Source organism: Thermobia domestica, chromosome 1, assembly GCF_964235325.1.
Source record: "Thermobia domestica chromosome 1, izTheDome1.hap1.1, whole genome shotgun sequence".
NCBI lineage: Eukaryota > Metazoa > Arthropoda > Insecta > Zygentoma > Lepismatidae > Thermobia > Thermobia domestica.
Window position 1 is genome coordinate 172593791 of NC_137454.1, and position 20061 is coordinate 172613851.

A 20061-nucleotide genomic window follows, 5' to 3' on the forward strand; every position below is an offset into this window, starting at 1 on the left:
ACATAGAATCCAGTTTTAGCGATAGAGTTCAAATTTCGCATAATATGCTCTGCATTGTGTAGTGTTTTGTATTCTTAAAATTTATTTCCCACGTTTCTGGCCTTAAGTAAAAGGGCCATCGTGGATAAAATATGGATGGTGCAGTACTATGAAATAAATGATGAAACAATGTACATAGCACCCATATCTGTGTCCTGTGTATTGAATAAAATGTAATACATAATAATTATTATATAGCCCTACTATTTACTAATGCAAATGTATTAGATATAGTAATATTAATAAACCTGACTTTGAAGATAATTTAACATCTGAATTACTAATATAAATTTCGACAGATTTATTCAGTGTGCCATTGATTTTAAGTAATATTGAAAAAAACATGCCTTACACGTATTTTCTGTACTGAAGGCATCAATCTGCCACTATCGCACTGGCATAACTCGTGAAGTTAAAACAAGTTATCATATTCTGCGTTACTATAATAACACATTTATATATGGTATTTCGGGTATATTAATTGAACAAAAACTCTAAGCTAAAATTAGAACATTCTAAAAAATATATTCCTTCGCTTCATAAGAACAGGTTAATTTTACGTTATATATATATATATATATATATATATATATATATATATATATATATATATATATATATATATATATATATATATATAATTTTGCCTATTATTTTGTGTAGTCTAACTTCAGTTCAATGCCCTGTCCAGGTGGTCTTCAAAGACGACCTATCAATATCCCTTAGCTTTCACTTAGGTAGACGGGAATATATTTGGCAACATTGAAAAACATATTTGGACGTATCGGGAAACACGAAAAAGAAAATTTATTACAAAAGCTTTTCAAAATGGTAGGTCTAGCATAAGTAAAATTACAAAATATAGACTTCGAAACAGAATCTCGCCAGGTAGGAAAAAAAGGGGATTTTCTTCAAACACCGTAATAAATGATCGTAATTGCTATATGGCTGCTAATCAATTGCGCAATTTCTCATAATTATTTAATTTAAAATGTCCGTTATATGTGGTGGGAAGATGACTATCATTTAACGGGTATTTTGCAAAAAATCCCATAGTCAATTCATCTTGTATTATATATATTTTTCCCTATTGAATATCTCCTTTGCAACCAATAAAGATGTTTCATCGTCAGTTTTTGACAGCTTTATTGCTGGGTCGATAGCTTTCAAGGTAACAATTAAGGCATAACAACTGTGGTAGGAATCAGATCAAAGGGGATTTTTTTCTTCTTTTTTTTGCGGCCTGCAAAATTAGGCTACCTTATACGTTCAATTAAGGGTGGAATATATTCCCGTAGGGGTTAATGTTATAAAAGAGATCCGTCAATAAAAGTACGGAAATACTTGTGTAAGTTGGTGATCAGCTGTAGATTTCATATGCATTCTGTTGTCGATTAAACGATTATTTAGAAAATCTGAAAAGGATCTGGCTTCTTGTCATTACAAGAAGTCAGAATGCTGTATATTGGAGAAAATATTGATTGACATGAACGTCAGAGCGGCAGACACGGCACAAGGATTTATGCAAGGAAAATGATAAAGAGCCTCTATGAAGATCCTGGTGGTCTGGAACTACCTTTAAGAAGGGATTCAAAGGGCAGAGCCTGTGGCAGGTGATGTCTGGATGGCAGAGACCTCCAAAGATAAAGTTGCTTATTTTTAACTTATCTATTACTAGCAGCGTTCACCCCGCTTCGCTGCGGTCACCCCGGAACGCAATAAACTTTGTTACTTAGATAATTTTTACTTTTTCGCTTTCAAGTGATATGATAAAAACCATAGAAGATTGCAGTAAATGTTAACATTATATCGCCTGTCATTTATGTTAACCCGCCCCGCTTCGCTGCGGTCACCCCCGAACGCAATAAACTTTGTTACTTAGATAATTTTTACTTTTTCGCTTTCAAGTGATATGATAAAAACCATTATAACGCCTGTCATGTATGTTAACCCGCCGAGTGACACGGTCATGCGGGTTGCATATAAATACGTTTATTTTTATACCTATGATGAACTAACAAAGGATTTGTACGTAATGGACACCTGAATGGTCAATTATCTCAAGACACTGGTAATTGAAAATTAAAGTGATATGATAAAAACCATCTAGGGTCCAAATCCTAATAACCCCCCAAAAATAAAAGAAATTGGTTCAGCCGTATTAGCGTGATGAGCGGACAAAGGATTTGTACGTTCTCTTTTATATATATAGATTTCGTTTTGTACGATTTTCTACAGCCAAGAACTTTCTTTAGTATGTACATGTGAAAGAAATCGTAAGATGAATGAAGACATTTTAGAAATTACCTACTAAAACATTACGAAAAAAGGCTTAACAATTTTTTCGTGTCGACATGAAATTAAAATTTCTAGTTTTACATTGCATGATTATGCCCTTTAGGTTAGAGGAGATGGACGACTAATGAAAGTGAATGACTATGAAAAGAATTGGCAGAATAAGAATATGGGAAGAAACAGAAGAACTCACGGTAACAGGTTGTCTACCACAAACTCACATAGACGGGAATCGAATTAATGACCCTTGCATCAGAGGTGAACGCTCTACCACTGAGACACCATGCTCCTTTTTCGTGCCGAGTATTGTGCTGTACAACAGTGGTTCTCAACTGCCATGACGACTTGGGGCTCTGTGACTGACTGACGGGAGTGCCGCGAAATAACGTTCGGTGTTAGAATTTTGACTAACTCTCTGTCTTTGATGTGTTGTGGAAAAATTCTAAGGAGGCTGGGAAAAGAAAATCTTTGAGAACCACTACTGTACGGAGCAGAAAAAGTATGTATGCCAATATTGGAAATAGGTAAAAAAAGAAGAATGCTGAACAGGACGTAAAACCAGTAAGAAATACACTCACCAGCCAAACATTATGGCCATCTTCTTAATATCTGGTATGTCCACCTTTGGCTCGCAGGACAGCATCAATGCAGTTTGGCATGGAAGCAGTGAGACCTGGTAGCTGGTAGTATGGCGCACACATCTCCACACACAACTCATTTAATTCCTAAAAAGTTCGTAGATGAGATCATGGCTGAGATCAGATCTTAAGTTCAGTAACATTATAAAAGTGTTTAATTGAGGTAAGATTGAATGAGTTTGGGGTTATTATAGCAATTGAAATTCACCACTATGCTCCTTGTACTACAGTACTACAGTACAATATTGACCTTGTGACAAGGAATGTTGTTCGGCTGAAAGGTGCCATTCCAAGCTGAAAATATGACTCACGTGAATACATGTACGTGATCAGTCATAACCTGTCGATAGCCAGGAGCTGTCATGGTGCCCTATACACGTGCTACTAGGTCCATTAATAACCATGTGAAGGTTCTCTTCTAAATCACAATGGAGCCACCACCGGCATGTCGCCATACTATTGTGAACATTTCGAATAGCTGATACCGTGAAAGACGACGGTTTCTTGACACGGACATCGATGTGATAAAGGCAGCATACTGATTAATCGGACCATGCAACGTTATGCCGTTTTTCGGTAATTCAGTGGCGATGGGTACGTGCTTACCGATGATGCTTATATCTAGTGTACGGTGAACTATGTGCTCAGATACACTCGTGCTTAATGCTATTAATTGTGCCACAGTTTGTGCACTATTCTGTTGTATCAACCTCGACAGTCTACGAAGGCCGACGTAATTAGTAAGGTGTGGCCGCCATACACTTTGTCGTTTAGTGCTTGTTTCACTGTTCTTTCCCTACCTTTGAAAGACACTAAGCACGACAGCTCGCGAACACCTGACAGGTCCCGCTGTTTCCGAGATGCTCGTTTCTAACCGTCTGGGCATTACAACCTGGCTCCTATCAAAATCTGATATAGCATCAGCTATCTCCATTCTACGCACAAGCATCAGACTGACTGATCGATTGTGATCCCTTACTTACCGTTTGGTGAGCATTTCTACTGTGCCTTGTGCCTCTTACGTCAGCCTAAAGACTTCGTTCGAGAAATAGCGGATTGTCATAATATTTTGGCTGGTCATAGTGTGTTTGGAATAGTAGAAAGAAAAGAAAAGCATTGGGAATAATTGAGGAAAATAAACATGGAAGAAATAATATTTTGAGGATATGAAAGAAGATAAACGAGTGATAGTCTAGAGAAGATATAATTGGTGATCAATATTAAGGTAGATTAACCCTTTCACTGTAGAAGGCGACGGAAAAAATTTCCCTAACCTGCGAATGTCGATTATAGTCGACGTGTTAAAATTTGTCTGTATCTTGGGTTTGTCGATTGTAGTCGCCAAAGGTTTTCTGTGTGATTTCTATTGTTTATCGAAAACAATAGAACACAAAGAAAAATGAACTGTACAACTTTGGCGACTACTCTCGACAAAGCCAAGATACGGACAAAGTTTAACACGTCGACTATCGTCGACATTCGCATGTTAAGGAAATTTGGTTCTGTCGACAAAAGTCGACTTCCTCTGTGAAAGGGTTAAGTTAACTCAGAACAGTATTTTATTATGAAAACTCAGTTTATTGTAGATGACCTATCAGTGATGACGAATGATGTATCGAATACTTAAGGACGATGCCAATTTTAATCCAAGTCGATCAACATTTATCTCAGTTCTTGAAATCGGCCATGTTTGGTGTTTGACCCTGATTGATTTTAACTGAACTTCGTAGGTTCTGTACACTAGCCAATTAATGACTTCGTGCCAATTTCGGTCCAGTTTGGTTGAATCGTTCATGGAAAATGAAAATTTACGTCGTTTTCGGTTTTTGAACAATGATCAAACTTGTTCTTTTATCCTTCACCGATCTCAATTACTTTTTTTTCGCTCCACCTAATTAAACCAAAAGTATATTTTTATGTCAATTTAATCTCGAAAGAACATTGTCGGTTTCAGCCATTGATCTTAGCAGATCCTACCAAATTTTAACGATTGATCTTAGCGTTAATCCTCATGTAAGTTTTGGTTCAAATTGGTCAAGCCTTTTGACAGTGAGAAATAATAAATTTGAGACAGACAACGTAATGGTACACTGTAATGGCTCACACTGCCTGACATATTCTAAAGCAAGAGGGATGGTTTGCATCTTACATAGACATTACATAGTACATAGTACATAGACATTATGTATTTTTCACTATTCATTTTTCGCTGTCTTTTTTTTAAGCCAAAAAGGCAGAATCGTGAGACGCAAAAGTCGAGAATAAATAAATAACTAGAATAAAACCGTGATGGCTCACGAAAGGATGTGTTAATAATAATGGGCCTTATGCAGAGTCCTTCTGACGCGTGATTAGTGCCATACTAAAGAGTGCGACTAACATATGTTTCCTGCAGTAGTTAGGCCTTTGGTATGACGCTAATCATATGTCAAAACGACTCTACATAAGACCCAATATTTCTGAGACACATTAATTTTCGGGAGCAAAAGGAAAGGTTTCGAAATTCTTCACAATGGATGAATATATTCAAATATTTTTCTCTGTCTCTAAAGATTGAAACGTCTGTATGTTAGATATAGACAACATTTGCCCGAGAAATAAGCAATTTAGCATCAAATCACCGGGCTTGTCAGAAATAATACCAATACTAATAGTATTAAGTTGAGTCTGCATTCATACCACATTCACCCGTCTGGTGGACGTCTGTGAAGGTTACGATGTCTAACGTTCAACTTCAGTGGACATTTTCTAGTGGTTTGTTCACGTGACTAGTGCAGTACAGGATAACTCAAGAATGCCTAGTTTCTGTAGAAACCAAATTCCGACTAAATCTCAAAGAAACTCAAGAATACCAAAAAGTCACAAATAGACTCCAAGCATAGAATTACCAACACATTGTCTAATCTACCCAATCTAATGGATTTGAGTTATAATTACGTTCTTTTATAACCTTTAGCTGCAATTTAAATGCAATTTAAAGCTTCGTGTGAGGTATTAAATATTTAACATGTCTTTCAAACAGAGAACATTTGCTGATGAGTGTACTCTTTTGTTGTGTACACATTGTCAAGTGTATTTCAATTGAAGACAAGAGAGGTTACAGAATTTGCACAATCATCGTATAATGTACTTGATTATGATGTATGATTTTTGCCATGTCATTATTTCTGTTGTTAGTTTAGCTGCTACTTTTTAACAGTATGCTACTACACATATGAATGTTCGGCATGCCTAATGAGATACCTTTACCTCTCTTTTTTCCTTGTTCTGAGTTTTACCTCTTACTATGTGACGAATGGATGATAGAATGAAAAAAAGAAACTAGTCATTTGCTCGGTTGACTTAGGTTAAAAATAACTTAAAATCGTATGAGGATCTCTCTGGAAGTAATCAAGAACAGAAATTAGCGTGATGCGACGTCAGTTGTTATATTATGGAGGCATTTTTATAGTTATACTATATAGCTGGGGTTATTTGTAAGTTTCGTAAGGAGAGAAAAGTAACTAGTTTTGTTCGTACTCTCTGATTCTCTACAACTGTAGATAAATTGATAGCAGAAGATGAAATGCAGTGACAGTGTTGAAGTCATTTTTCTCTTATAGCTGTCAATGTTAATCTTCCAAATTGACATTCTAGATTGTGCCACAGTTATTTAGATGTACAGTGTGTTTATAAAGTCTTCCCCGGAAAAATAATGAGGGTTAGAAAATTCTTGATTTTCCGTTATGTCTGTGTTCATTATATGATAGAGAAGTAAAAACGCCTTACTTTAAAAGTGTTTTCAAAATTAATTTACAAACCTACAGTATTGCTGGGTCAATCCATTTGAAATCACTCATGTGGTTGCTGACAATACTTGTTATTTTGTGATTTCTGAACACAAAGTTGTACTATATTTAGAGAGTTGAAAATAAGTATTCATTCATTTTTGGATGTTCAGTTTTTATTTCACGACCATTTTGTACAGACGGGTCAGCCAATTTGCTCTCTACAAACATTTGTTGTAAGCGCTGTAGCTCCGTCATTTTTGAAGATGTTCGATTTCAAACAGAAACTATCTGAAACAAAATTAATATACATTTTATGTCCAGTGCACATTTAAGGCTAATGTTGAAAGTAGGTTCGGAAATCGGAAATTGTCAATCTTGAAATAAAAAATCTTAAAAACAAAAATAAGTCTCATCGTTAATTTTTTTCTAGATATGGAAACTTAAGATCGGAAATATTACTTCAGGAACTATCCTTACGTGTCCCTTTCCACATTTTCTCGAGCTACCCGGTATTTGAAAGAGCAATTAAACGAGTTTTGACGGAATAATATTACTTTTACATTCTTTTTTGGCACTGTTTTATGTTGTTGTTTTTATTGTTGTCTTGTTTTTTCTTTCTTTTGTTATTTTCTTGTGTAAAATGGCAAAGTTATGCTGTATCTGGGAACTTGTTCAATAAATAAATAAATAAATAAATAAATATAGGGTTGTTGCATACTTCTCGTCTTCTTCTAAGTCTTTTTCTCAGTTAGTTGGGGACAGTGTTTCGGATGCCTGTTTTCCATCTGTTTCTATCTTGTGTCATATCCAGTGTGACACCACACTGTACCATATCGTTTTTCATACAATTCCCACTTCTTTGGTTTGTCTCGCGCTCATTACCCATTCAGTTCTGTAGCATCCACTCAGTAAGTTAGGTATTCCGAAGATCTTCTTACATGTCCAAAACACTGGAGTCTACTTTCTTGCAGTTTTTCTACTACTGATTTCACCTTTACTGTTCTTCGGATCACTTCATTCTTAATTCTTCTTCTCACGTCCTCTACACATCCACCGAAGTATATTCATCTCCGCAACGTGCAACTTCTGTTCCTCTTTCTTCTTCGTCGTCCAACATTCCGCTTCATATAATATGACAGGTCTCACAATTTTATCCTTTAAGGCGTATTGGTACCCTATGCTCACATAATACTCCTATCGCTTCTTTCCATTTTGTCCAAGTGGTACACTACTTCTTAAAAATGTGTGATATCTGACAGTCTAATCTTTTTTTTTTTTTAAAAAAAAACTGGCCTTCAATATTGCCGTTTTTCGAAAATCGGCTATGTTCAACCAGAAATATCTAAAAAAGAACACATTTAAAAATCTCAAATTTCACAAAACAATTATTGTTTATATTGTAACAAGTGGTTAAAGTTGATTACTGAGACTTTACTAGTTTTTGAGTTACGGTGTTTTTTTTATATGGCTAAATTCGGTTTATTAGCAACTAAAAGCACAACTAAACTAACGGTTCGTTTTACTACTAAACTATACATGTTACATATTAAAATATATTCAGTAGTTCAATCCAGTTACTCATGTTGTGTTATTGTACAGTATGGCGAGAAAGTCACTTTACACCCGAACTAAATGCATGTAACAATGTAAGATGTTAAGATATTCAAGATTTGAACCTTTCATTCTGATTACTGGTATGGCAACAGTGCTCCTCATGTCGATTGCCACGTGACTGCCCGCGAAGGGAGGAGAATAAACTCTGTGCATTGACCAGTTCGTTCTCTCGCTTTTCCATGTTTGGTGAACAACTGTGACTGATAACAGTGACTTCACTTTGGAGGAGCGCTTAGATGCAAGCGTGTGGGTTGCAAGATGCAACAGAAGCACAACAACGAAAATATGCCACAAGTAATGGATAAGTTTCGTGAACGGTTCATTAATGAGCCACCAAGCCGTCAGACTTCGATCACGTGGGAGAAGAAAGCTTTTTGCCTGGGAAGTGTTTTGGATCCCCTTCGTTTTGATCGTCCATCAACCCGAAAGGAAACGTGTGCAGAAGTTAGTGCGTCAGCGATGCGTTCAAACTGCAAGTTGACCAGAAAGAGTTATGCAGAACTTGGAATTCAAAGGAGCACAATGCAGCTCTTCATCAAAATGGACTTAGGCCTGTGCGCATTGCGACCAATGGATATCAATGAACGAACCGACCATGACTTAAACGCCAGCAGGAATGCAGGATGCCTTTCTCGCCGCTCCTGCTCGGAAGTGTGTTCTTTTCTCTTACGAACTGCTATTTACCGGAGCTTGCGGGATAGGGTCTTTTTCATATAGGTAAAGGAAAACTCACATTTTAATCAAGAAATTGAAAACAATCCTCTGTACGTCATGCTTTGAGCGGAAATGACTCAACAACACATCTTTGGTCCGTACTTCTTTGAGGGTTTTGTGACCGAGGTTACTTATCTGGAAATGTTGAAAGACGGGCTTCTTCGACAGCTGCAGGACCAGGGTATTAATAACACAGTTATTTACGAACATGATGGAGCTCCCGTCCACTTCTCACTTGCTATTAGTGAACGCCTGAATGCACTTTTCCCTTGCCGGTAGATGGGAGTGGATCTCCAAATTCACCAGTCCTTTATCCTTGGCCGCCACCAATTCCAGACCTTACGACACCAGACAATGACCTGTAGGATATCATCAAATTACACGTCAAGAAAAAGCGGTACGTGGATAATGATGCTCTGCTGATAAGTGTGCTTGAAGCTTTGATGATCTTGTGATGACGCAGCTGCTAAAGCGGATGAATAGCACTGGCTTACAGTGGTTTTGGTGCCGGGTGTTTCTTAGCTGATTTGAAGTAGAATTGGGACGCTGAATCCAAATATGGCATTAGTTTTCCCCTAACAGCTTTAGTTTTTGAGATATAGGAATTGCAAGACTGACCTGCTACAACGTTGAAAATTGCATAGGTGCTGTTTTACTGTAAGTGAAAAGAAAACTATGACATTTAAATCTGTTATTTGGAACACTTTGAAAATAATGAAAACCATATAAACACAAACATCAAGTACATAATAACTCTGTAACTACATTTTATAATAGTTTTTATGAATAAAAAATCAAATAATTTGTTCAAAACGATCTATTCAACACTTCGGAAGCTTCGTTTTCGTGACATCCTTGAATGTTTCTTTGCACAGTCTCTTTTTAGGTTCCAGCAGTAATCTGCCATCATATGGGCATCCCATCTTCCTTGGTAGCGGTCCTCCATTGTTTTAATATCTTGGTGAAATCTTTCACCTTGTTCTTCACTCAGACTGCCTACGTTGTCTGGGAAACGGTCCAAATGGCTGTGCAGGTAATGAATTTTGATACTCATATTACATCCAAGTTTTTGGAATGCATTAAGCATCTGGTTCACTAGCTCAACATAGTTATCAGCTTTATTATTGCCAAGGAAATTCTTGATAACTTCTACAAATGAGGTCCAAGCTCTACGTTCAGTCTCATTCATGGACTCCACGAAAGCCGGATCTTTCATGAGTTGTCTTATTTGGGGACCATCAAATATTCCAGCTTTTAATTTTTCTGTGCTGATCTGAGGTAGCTTGTTTCCCATGTAAGCAAAGCACGGCCCGTCCTTATTTAGCGCCTTTACAAACTGCTTCATCAAACCGAGCTTGAGATGTAGAGGTGGCAAAATGATTTTGTCACACTCAACAATAGGCATGTTAATAATATTTTTCTTACCAACAACCATGTCGTCTCTCTGCGGCCACACTTTTTTTGACCAATGGTTTGCTTTGTCTCTGCTATCCCACAGACATAGAAAACAAGGATATTTTGTGTAGCCACTTTGCTGTCCAAGAAGAAAGTTCACCATCTTTAAATCCACACAAATCACCCACTGATGGTCCTGATATTTAATTTTTTCCATAACCAAAGCAATTGCTTCATATTCTTCTTTCAGTCGTGTTGAATGAGCGATTGGAATTGAGCCATATTTATTGCCATTGTGTAGAAGGACGCATTTTAAACTTCGCTTGGAGCTATCAATAAACAGGCGCCAATCATCTGGATTGTATTCTGGAAGACCCATGTGTTCTAGGAGACCTCTAACATCGTGACAGAATACGAGATTTGTGTCTTCAGTGAAAAATGGTAAAAACTCCTTTTCCCTTGTTCGGTAGAATGTGATTTTAGTTTCTTGTTCTAGTACGTTTTTCTCCTTCAATCTGGAAGCAAGTAATTCAGACGATTCTTTTGAAATATTAAGGTCCCTAACTAGATCATTTAGCTCATCTTGATTAAACTGTTGAGGAATTGTTGACATTCCCTCATAATCACTGTCACTTCCATCATCCATGTCACAAGAATGTTCACTACGTTCGTTTTCAGTCTCACAAAGCTCTGGCAAGTGGTGAAACGTTGGGATTGGTATTTCATCGGAATGAACAACTGGACGTCTTGCTGAAGGCAGATCAGGATATGTCCACTTGTTCCGGTTATTTCTATTCATACCCGTAACATTTACCAGGCAGAAATAACAGTCATCAACATGGTTTGTGGGTTCCCTCCAAACCATTGGAACACCAAACTTAAGACTTTTTCTTTTTCCAGTTGTCCACTGTCGCAAGTGTTCAGTACACATTTTACACACAATATGTGGAGCCCACGTTTTATCTTGGTCCCCTAGGCGTACACCAAAATATGCATGATATGCTTTTTTTACAAAGTCACTGATATGTTTTCTATTGTCTTTAAATGTGTACTCACCACATATGTAGCAAAACACATCAGGATGGTTAACACAACTTCTTCGACTTGAACTCATTTTATGTTCAGGCCACTAACACGGATGTTAAATATAAAGCCTTAGTATACGCGATACAAGTTATGATTTCAGAACAAAACTCACATGTTCCAACATGTCACTCCACCTGCAAGACAACAACTACGATCCACTAGCCAAGTAGAATACCAATGCAATCTAGTGGACGTTCCTGGAACTACTATATGACTAGTTTCCGTTTAGTACCGACAGATAGCAGCACTAATGAGAAAAGAGCGCCGTTCTTCCAAATAGAAATCTCTATAGAGCACAGTAGGATTTATTTGAGTTGCAGAGTTTATAAGATCATATTCAAACTTGTTATTACGAGAATATTTGTATTTCTTTTGCTTATTTTGTATACTATTGCAAGAAGCATGCAGAAATAGTGGTTACATCATTTATAATTTACATATTTATTTTGGATTGTAATATTTCTTCCACATACATTGTAACGTAAATAACACTACTGGTACAGTAGCCTGTATCTACCAAAGTAGAGCTGATAGAAAAAAAACTGCTTACATTATTGGATTCAGCGCCCCACACATAGTTAAAATCAGCTCTAAAATTTTAGGCACCAAGAATTTTTTTTTTCTGTAGGCCTGTGTAGTACATGGAGGCGTATCAAGCTGTGCAGGGATAATGTAGTTGCACATGTGGATGGTTTGGAAAAGTAACTGTAAGTATCATTATGTATTATTAATGTAGGAGTGAAATAAGTACATGTATAAAGGGATTTTCTGGTCACCCTCTATTTAACTGGGATAAAGTTAATCATGGTGTCAAGGAAGTAATTATTAAAACATAAAGATTGTTTTGTCTTATGTAGTTCTTGAGCGTATACAATTCATAAAGTAATCAAGACCACTTTATTAATAGGAGGTTTAATTTAGCTTACTCTTTAATTAAAATACAAAAGAGTACACAGTGAAAATATCGTTTTTGAAGTCGGAGCGGCCAAACGGTTTTCGTTGGTCGAATTTTCCGATAACATTACACCCTTGTGGTTCTATTATAAGAAAAATGATGATGATATGATTTGCTGCAAGAATTTGTGTAATCAGTGATGATTTCTACCCCAATATTCTTAGTTGAAGAAGTCAAGAAGGTAGCACCAGCAGGAAAAAGAATGTGTACTTTACTGATGGTGTCAGCAGTCAATATTAGAAAGCAAACTGCAGCAACAGTTGGTACTGTAAAACTGACTTTAGTCTTCAGTGGGATTTGTTTGCTTCTTCATTTGGAGAAAAACCCATGTGATGAAACCGATGGCACTACAAAAGGAGCGGAGACCAAAGCAAGTCTACAGTGACCATATAGTAATCAAATTTTAACAGCTGAGGATACGTTTTGCTATGAAAATAAATGTATCCATTTTGTTTATGTGCCATCAGAAGAAATGTGATCAAACAGCATGACATTACTGAAGAGATTTGATTCTTCCAAGCAACTTCCACAGACAAAGTCATTTCATATCTTTGTAACTCTTAACTCAAACAAAAATAAGATGTTTTGAATATTCACATTCAAAAGAATGTACTAATTGCAGGTCTACATAAATTCTAGGATAAGGTGTTGTATTCAAAACTACAAGTTTCCGAAGCTTACATTTACGACAAGAACTGGTGGATCGGAAAAATTGAATAAACAAGTTAGGAAAACAACCACCTTTTCATTCATTTTTTTTTTATCTCTATGGTCCCAGAACTTATTTCCAAATCTCTCAAGATGGCAAAATTTGGGTATAAGTCAGTAAGGTCGTAAGAAAACTATAGCCAATAGAGTTTACAGCTGCTTTGGGTCGAAGATATAATATCAGTTAAAACTACGTGCGTATATCAGTCAGTATTTTTCAGCAATGACATTTTAAGAAGATAAAAAACGAAGAATTAACAATTGTTTGTCATTTCGATTAGTGTGAACTGTATAAATAATAATAATAATAATAATAATAATAATAATAATAATAATAATAATAATAACATATGTACTAGAATGGTGTTATTAATGTATTATTTCGCTTTACGACAGTTTTTATCGTATTTGCGAGATACAACACCTCATGTGATTTCATCACATAAAAACCACGGTAACTCAAAAACTAGTCAAGGGAGGCACCATGGTTGTGGTGCCTGGAGTCCTTGGTTCGATCGAGTACTTGGTGGCTAAGTAAGTTTGAGGTTGACAACATCGTGTCCATGGATTTTCTCGGGGTACTCCAGTTTCCTCCCACATTATCATTCCCCTAATTCTTCCAACATCATTCACTTGCCGTAATCATCCATCTCACTTAGCCTAAAGGGGCAAACACGTGGGACGTTAAACTGAAATATTTCATTTCATTTCAAAAGCTAGTCAAATCTCAATGATCAAGTTTCAACCACTTCCTATAACGCAAACAATAATTGTTTTGTGAAAATTTCAGTTTTTTCAAGTGAGTATTTTTTAAATATTTGAGGTTGAACATGGTCGATTTTCGAAAAACAAGACTCATAAAAAACAAGGGATGAAAGTCTCGGGTATCGAAGCTTTTTAGGAAGTAATATACTATGAAGCCTTGTCTTTAAAATTTATTATTTCAAAAATATCAATTAACTTAACCTCCTACAATTTTGAAAGGTATTTGTAGTGTAGTAGGCTTAAATGTGAACTGGGCATAAAACGTTGCACTTTTTAAAAAATCAATATCTAAAAATAACGGACCTACAGTGCTTACTGCAAACCTTTGTAAAGAGCAAAATAGGCTGACGCTCCTGTACAAAGTGGTAGCTCGAACAAAAAATGAACAAATAAAAAATAAATAAATACTTGTTTTCAACTTGCTAAGTATAGCACAACTTAGTGTACAAAATAATTACGAAATAATAAATTTTGTCAGCAACCTCATGGGTGTTTTCAAATGTATTGACCATACTTCCAAAATGGTTTCCTTGGCAGGTTATTCAACATCGTAGATATGTCTCCCACCTTTTCTAGCGATGTTAGAAATCTCAATTTGATTTGATTTTGGTTTACCATTCCTTTCAGCACCGAGGCTATATGGGACGTAGACCTACAGTTTAACATGAGATCCGAACCACATTAGCTCCCGCCTGGTATCGAACCCGGGTCTCCCATGCCAAAGACGCGTACGCTAATCGTTTAGCGACGAAGGAGTTCTAAAAATCTCAACAATCTAAATGATTCATCATGGCTTTCTGAACGTTTGCATATAATGATGGTCTCTCAGAGTAGAATTACCGGTACGTTTTGAGTAAAGTATGAAGCCAGGAAGAATGACACCAAGTATATATAGAGCTATTCCATGTTGGAATTAAATTTCTAAAAAAAAAAAATGGTAACAAATATTTTAGTACGACAGTATATTTTTGGAACAGTCCAACGTACTCTTATTTGTTTTTCTCAGACCTTCAACTACTTCACTATTGTGATGTTGATCAATAGTCTGAAACTCACTTTTTCGATGTTTGCTTTTTTTTTTTTTTTTTTCATACAAGGTCTTCCAGAGTACATTTTGTCATTAACACTTCCAGCATGTTTTCCACATGCTTGTGTTATTACTTTGTGTTTGCAGTGAGTTTTCCCACGTTTCACTCTAAATTCAATCACATGGCATTGTTTAATATTTTCTCATTCCTTTTTGTGACACTCTTAGAACACACTAATACAGACGAGTGAAAATAGTCCGTATTCACGTTGTCCACTTCAAATTTACAGTGAAGGTAGCAGAGATGTAATTTTCAACGCGAATATCTTCTGTTTGCACAGCAGTGCAATACTTCAGGATAAACGTTGCTTTTCTATCATACCACGTACACAACATACCCACTTGACCACTTTCTTAGCACGAAACATCACTAAATATCGTTCGATATCGTTCCTTGTTCAGGTAAGCATCGAAGTAGTTACCTTGACGCTGTCTCACTATCTCGTACGGGAAATGACATGGTGTTTTTGATATAATTCCTCAGTAGAAATCAGGAGCTTTGTCTAGTGAGTGTCATAGCCATGATATGAGACCATATCTTCCTATGCAACACCCTGTAAATATTTCATCAAGATTCGTCGTTCTGGCATCCAAATCTAATGTGATAGTGCTTGACCGACTAACTCTATCATACATTTACAATGACAGCGTCTCCTAATACCTCATAACCAGGTAACCAGTGCTTTGAACATTTTTATGTATACAGAACGTATGCTATTCACAGTTTGTCAGTGGGACCTGAAATCAAATTTCCTTGTGAGTTTTGCTATAAATTCCCACAAACTCTATATCAGGAATTAGAAGAAGTTTGATAGTCTAGTAGTAGCCTTTATTGCACATCGAACGTAAAATATACACTTAATTCTCTGAAATCGATACCTTCAAGAATAACGAAGCTACAGTATTTGCCGCTTATATTTGAAAAGTACATAGTAGGCTTACACGCTCGTACAAAATGGCCGTCACACAAAAACTGAACATCTAAAGAATCAATGTTCATGTCAATAGTTTACAACCAGGGTTGATATGTTTACAACAAAATGTTTTAAACAAGTGTTTAAAACATGTTTAAAAGAGGGCTGTTGTTTTATTCAGTTTGTTTTAAACGTTTTAAACAAAATGTTTTAAACGTGTTTTTTTTTCGATGGTGGTTGAACATGTTTAAAACAACTAAAATATCAGATTGAGTAAGTTAATTTAATTTTCTAAAAAACAACACATCCTCCGCAGGATTTGTGCATGGAGTAAATTACAAGCAGAGTTATATTCTTATTATAACAGCAATTACTGAACTAAATTCTGCACATCAATGTGCGTATAACTAAACCAACAGAAATTCAAATGAAGTATTTCAACATTTCTTGATTTCCAAGAATAACGGAGGTTAAACACACTATACACTATTCTAAGATCCAAATTCACAAATTCAAAACTTGGGTATTTTTTGATCACTATCATTTCCATAATAATGAAGATTTCCCACATCATAAGCTAGAAGAAATGCACTGACAAATACAATACAACTCATAGAAAAGAGCAGTGACTAGTCTACAAGGAGCAAATGACATATTTTAACTAAACAGTTTTCAAGATACATCTCTATCTGCAACAAGGGTAGCTAATAATGATTAGTTTCTAAAGGCATAACAACACAATTAACTCTAGACACCCGCCAGGGATTTTAACAAAATGGTAGACTCTCACGCTCGGGGCTCTGGTGACCTCCCTAATTATCACAGACTCATGAGTTATACACCATTGGAAAGCTTATAGACCACAAATTCCAATAAGGTAACATTCGTGAAATTCCCGCCGTATTCGTAGAAAAAGAATAGACATAAAAAATCATTAAAAATATCAAAATATTGATTTTGCGGGGCCCTGACCACCCTTGCAGCCACCCAACGCTGACAAAATGATGAATGTGTAGGCCACATACTTGTGACAATAATGTAAGAAATGCTTCCATTGCGTAATGAATTCGTTTTATGTAGGAAATATTAAATATATATATATATATATATATATATATATATATATATATATATATATATATATATATAAATGCGCAGAAAACATTAATTGAATTAGACATTCTCTCCCCTCCCCCACCAGTACCACGTCCATATGCAAATCAGTTTTGCTGCACACATCATGTATACGAACAAGAATTATGCTTCTAGACCACTTCAGTGAAATATATCTTGTGTTATATGGGACCGTCCCGAAAATAAATGTAAATTAACCAAATTTGACCCTCTCTTCCTCTATAAACAACAAGTAGACATACAGGTTACTATCATGTAGGGGACTACCTCATTGCTTCACATACCAATTTTTATGGATGTACCACAAAGGGGGAAGGAATACCCGCCAAAACCTGATGAAAAAAAATTGATGAAAAATTAAAAAACGAACTTCATCCTCCCTTTCTCGGCCGTACATACGTACCCCCTATATACATAAAATGTAACTGACGAAAAGTTTCATCCCTCAAAAATACTTTGGTACCAAATCATGTTTCTAGTTTAATTAAAGGCTGAGCTATTGATGTTTGTTGTAAAAATAAATGTATTTTACGTCAAAAAATTGAAACTCAAAAAATTGGCTAACTTTGCCCCTTCCCTTCTCCCCCATATAAACAAGAAGTACAAATACACGAGATTACCATGTAGTGGCCTACTTCATTGCTTCACGTAACAATTTTTATGAATCTGTCCTACAAGAGGGGGAATGCCCCCCCAAAAAAGTTTAAAAAGAAAAATCAAGAAAAAACACGATATTTACCCTCCTCCCATATGCATAAAATGCACACCAGCAAAGTTGCATCTTTCAGGAATAAATTGGTACCAAAACCATCTTCCAGCCTTAATTTGAGGTTTAAGACTGAGCCATTGAGGTTTAAAGCCCTGACACAGCAGTTGCGTCAACGGAGATCGGGAAAAATCCCGATTTCTTTCTCCTGAATTGAACATTTGGGCGGATCGAGATTAGGGAAGTTCTCGAAATTTGATCTAGCGGTTGAATATAGATGGCAAGCAATACCTAAGAGTGTAAAAATGTAATATATATGCATATTTAGATTATTGTTTTAAACAAAATAAACATTTTAAACATGTTTTTTTTGTTTTAAACAAAGTACTTTGTTTTAAACGTTTAAAACGTTTTAAACAAAAAAACATGTTTTAAACATAAAAAACGTTCTTTTTGTTTTTTTTAAAAAAACATGTTTTTTTTTCAACCCTGTTTACAACTCTTCAAATATAGCACAACTTTGTGTAAAAAATAAAGAAATACTGTAATAAATAATTAGGTTATTTCAAATGGACTGATCGGTCCCTATATGCTAAAGCAGTTACTTATAATGCTCGCCCGTCCGCTCGGCCCAATATAGTACACTGAATTAAAGGTCATGCTGTTCAACATACGTGGACCAGATTTTTTAAACTTAAGGTTTTTACCAGATTGTAAATTTATTATTTTCTTCTTCGAATACTCTTCTTACTCGCCAAGAATAAGAAGTTTAGTAGAGGGGAAAAAAGCAAAAGTTGCGACCTTGTCGAAAACAGTTCAAACGATTTCGTTTATATTTCGTACGTTAATATTTCACTAACAACTCTATGGTATGATATAAGTGATTTCACAAGAAAAGAAAAAAAAATCAGAAGGGTTAGTTTATTTCGGAGAATGAGCTTTTTCGGGGAAGAAGTTTGCCGAAAGTTATATACATGGCATGATTTAATTTAAGAAATTGGAGCGAAAAAGTTTATTGTGGTGGACCGTAAAGGATATTTCACTGCCTAACAATAAGCACTAATATGATTTAGAAAAATGCCTTCAAATCTCACTCAATAAAGGAAGAAGGCGGCTTTTTGAGTGAAAAGTAGCAAATATATATTCCTTTCCTTTTTCTTTTTCTTATTTTTAGCTATAAAAATAGAACGAAAGTAATTTAATGAAATATCCTTGACCTAATCTTCGATAGTTTATATATAAGTTCAGGGAAACTAAATCTATATTATAGAGAAAGTGGTGCATTTATAATTTATTGGAACCTGGATCAATTTAAGTTGGTGTAAAGTTGATTTTAAACTATCACATGAACTGGTAAATTTTAAATCAATAATGATTAAAAGATTAACTTTTCTCTCATAACTGTTAATAAAACGCAAACTTTTGGCTGGAACATATTAAAGCAGAGATGTAATATAAAGCAAACGGATTGAAATGTCTCAACTGCTCTTTCGAGTGGTCGTAAAAATGTTATCCTTTTGCCTTGGACACATGCAAACGAATAGAGCAGGAAGGCAACAGAAAATAGCAATGTTCCATAAGGAATATTAAACACAAGCGTAGCTGTTATCATTGCAAATATTATTGAAAAAACACTTGTCATTTTAACATATATGTTTGAGTGTTATAAACCATAGTTAATGGCTGAATTTCTGACTTTCAAGGACGCCATTAAGGACTTTCATTTTCGTGAATTTATTATCTGGAAAATGTGAAGTGGGAATGTCCTATATGCGAACGAAAACGCCTCGTTGGTTTCCTTTTTAATGACATAAGGAAGTTTTAAATGCTACTTTTTCAAACTATAGTAAGTCCTATTGCGGAGGAAAGTAATAACTGTCAATGTAACGAAACCAACAAGAAATTATCTTGTCTGGTGTTATTTACCTAAACAACATTGCTTGATATAATTACAAAATTAAATATATGATTCAGTTACAAATGAACTATAGATTTACATTTATATTTAAAGGATTATTTTATTTTATATTTAATGGATTTATATTTAACACTTTCCGGATCCGGGGTTTTTGGGCTATTTTTTAGACTTTCAGTCAAGAAGCTACTGCATCGTCACTGTTTATCATAGGATCATGGTTCATACCTCATTCTCTTCAGAATAGAGCTGGCTTTCAAATGGTACCACTTGCATGCTCATACCATATACCAGGAAAGGGAAAAATGATGTCAAAGGGAAAATTT

The 20061-nt window shown here is 35.6% G+C and overlaps 1 long non-coding RNA gene across 7 annotated transcripts in view; it reads left to right on the top strand.

The window, feature by feature from the left end:
• Positions 1 to 20061, top strand: part of LOC145691106 (uncharacterized) — a 471970-nt gene that overhangs the window by 165612 nt on the left and 286297 nt on the right. The gene's annotated exons all lie outside the window — the stretch shown is intronic.